Source organism: Primulina eburnea, chromosome 7, assembly GCF_022965805.1.
Source record: "Primulina eburnea isolate SZY01 chromosome 7, ASM2296580v1, whole genome shotgun sequence".
NCBI classification, from domain to species: Eukaryota; Viridiplantae; Streptophyta; class Magnoliopsida; order Lamiales; family Gesneriaceae; genus Primulina; species Primulina eburnea.
This window is the reverse complement of record NC_133107.1, coordinates 16,513,953-16,517,204: the sequence shown is the minus strand read 5'-3', so window position 1 is coordinate 16,517,204 and position 3,252 is coordinate 16,513,953.

Below are 3,252 nucleotides of genomic sequence, written 5' to 3'. Positions count from 1 at the left end.
GTTTGACTCGCTGACTCGGCCGGGTTGACTCGCCGGAGTATGGTCGGAGCAAAGGCGTATGACAGCGAAGGGGTCAGGATCACAGAACCGGTGGTGGCACGGCTAGAATCGGTCGGAAACTACTTAATTTGGTCGGAATTCACTAAAGCTTGGTTAACTCACTTGAATTTGGGCGTTTCCGGTTGGTTGATCCGATTCAAAAATTGATCGTTGGTAAAAGTTACCCATGGATTGTAGATTGTTTGGGTAAAATTAATTGAAAATCGGAGTAGGATTGGTAGGGTAATTGGACAAAATAATTTTCGGGTTAGGGTTCATACGCCAATTCCGTAGATCTGAAATTCCCGTTGCATCCGAATGCGAAATCTGAAATTGTTTGAGGGACTTTGTTCGTTTCATTGATACGATTCTGGAACTGGTCGCCGATCGAAGAAAGGGTACTGGAAGCGGCCGGAATCGGCGAAGAACGCGGCGGCGCGCTTAGGCGCTGTTTGGTCAGAATTCTGAAAAATTTCCGATTTTTTTTTTTTTTGAAACTCGATTTTTCCCACTCGGATTATGAATCTAGTGGCTCTGATACCACTAAAATGTCACGTCCAGAGACCGGGGTTAGTCGACACCGGCGTTATTCAACAATCACATAATTGCTAAACAAGAAGCCTCATAGTACAGTATAAACCAAAACCAGTTTATATATCATAAATACCATAAAAATAGAATCGTCTTTACAAAAGTAACTCTGAAAACGATAAAAATCTGCGGAAGCGTTTATAACTTGAATTAAAAACTCACAAGAACATATTCTTAAATAAAATTCTTCATGCGTCCACTATCAGTCCAAAAACTGGTGTCTGATTCTTCTTTCTCTATTTCTTCTTCTGATTTATCTGGGAGTGTATAGTAAGGGGTGAGTATTTTGGGAAATACTCAGCAAGTGGGGGCCGTTCGAGTACAACAAAAACAACATGCAATTTTCGAAAATATACATACCATGCAACATAATTCATACCACGTACGCATCATTAACCCGACACTGAGATTCATCTACTTTCAATGGTTTACTGATATCAGTCCCTAATTTTTACTCCTCTAAGGGGACGAGGCCGTATAGCGGTTATCTCCCTCACCGCAGTAAGGGTACGTATGGTTGGGATTCCCACCCATATCAAGTTGAATTCTCACAGTGTCAAAACATTACTCATGCCAAAAATCGTAACCAGAAGGTGTAGAAGAAGAATTTGCACTCGACCGAATTTTAAAACACACGAAATGCATAACCGAAATTTACACATTTAAAACAAGCCCACTTACCTTAAATTCTAGAGAAAACGTGAAATCTGAGTATTAATATTTTCATGCTTAAAATCTTAAAACAACGTGGGCGGTCCTCGGGTCTAGCCTTCTGCTCAGTCCAAGCCGGCTCCTTGGTCCCCACCCCTCGTCTCGTCATCAACATACTCACCTGCATCGATCAAGTCTAGTGAGTCTAAAGACTCAACACGTATAAACTGAGAAATAGAGAGTACTACATAATAAAACCGCATGCAACTTTAAAATAGAACATACATACTTGAACTTGAATTTGCATACTAAAACTTGAACATACGTACATAACATGGACGTGCCATAACGTGAAAACTTGTCATAAACATACTACATACTAGAACATACGTAACTTCAACATTTTGCGTAGAGGCATGTTTTAAAGCAAGTGACCCATAACATAATAAATGTCTGATCAGACAAACCACAGTACTGGGCTGACAGGGACGTATCCACTGCCACATACATGAGATCCTCGTTCATAATTTAACGGGCTGGTTGGTCCCCGTTTATAATTTAACGCTTTCCAACCACGATCTAACCCGTTCATAATTTAACGGGCGGATTGGTCCCCGTTCATAATTTAACGCTTTCCAATCCTAAACATAATTTGGTCACAAGACATTTAGCATACCTCAAAAACTTAAAAATATTTTCTTGCACGTCATACATACTTACTTGGCGTTGAGGGATTCATATGACTTCGATCGGGGTCGTTGCTGCACATACTAATATGAATTCACATACGTAACTTACCTAACTTAGACGTAAATATCATATTTACTCTCAAGGGGAGACACAGACCCCGTGCTCAGGTCCGTGTAGGGGTCCGTGTAGACTCTGTAAAAAGTGTCGGGCAGAAAAGGAGGGGCACAGACCCCGTGTCAGGGTCCGTCAAAGGGTCCGTGTACTCTCGGGTTTTTGACACTACGGAGGAAACAAAGGCACGGACCCCGTGTCAGGGTCCGTGTGGGGTCCGTGTGGCTTCGAGCGGCTGAAAAATGCGAGGAAAAATCTTACTTCCTGCCTATTCCACTCATCCACCCCGAATGGACAAAGAATCAACATCCTCAAGACCCATCCTAGACTACTATAATATTTACTCGCCTATGCAATTGTCCCGAAACAACCCCACAACAATAGCGGCACAATAATCTCGTGACTACAACCTTTTGCACCAAACGGTTTTTACGACCAAATCCCTCTTCCCAGTGCCTAACGACTCAAACTGAACTTAAATGACCAACTCAACATAAAAAACAATGTACCTATACGCAGCGGCGATCAACCGTCGAGCTCCAATGAAGTCTGCAACAATAAACTTCAAGAACACAAATTTTTCGTAAAAGTCGCAGTTTGAGCAGTCCCACGAAAAGCGCCATAACTCACTCAATTTTCATCCAAAAATCTCGAATTTTATATCAAATCGAAGGTATCGAGAAGTTATACAATTTTATAGTTTAAAGTATTCTCAACATCCTGACGGAAAAATATCAGTTTTCAATAGAACAGTAAGTTACGAGATTTCAGATCTAAAAAGTATTTCAAAACGCATTCAAACTATTTTCCGCTCAAACGACGAATGCCACACATGACTTTTTACGCATAAAAAAATAACACAACACATAATATGACAAGATCGATGCAGAAAGAACAGAATATACATGCCTTTTTTTATATCAAACTTTACCGAAACGACGTTACCGAAGCGGAGATAGAAGCGAGATCCGGGACGACGGTGGCTCGATTATCTTGCAATAAAACGCCGAAAACTTGCTGGGGAACAAAGGAAAAAGGGGTGGCTGTTTTGATTGGGGAACCCTAGGTTTTTCTCTCTTTTAAAATCTGAAAATAAAGTGTGTAGGGTGTGTTGTGTGTTTTAGTGTGTGTAAAAACGTGTAAGTGTGTGTGAGTGTGTGTAACGTGTGT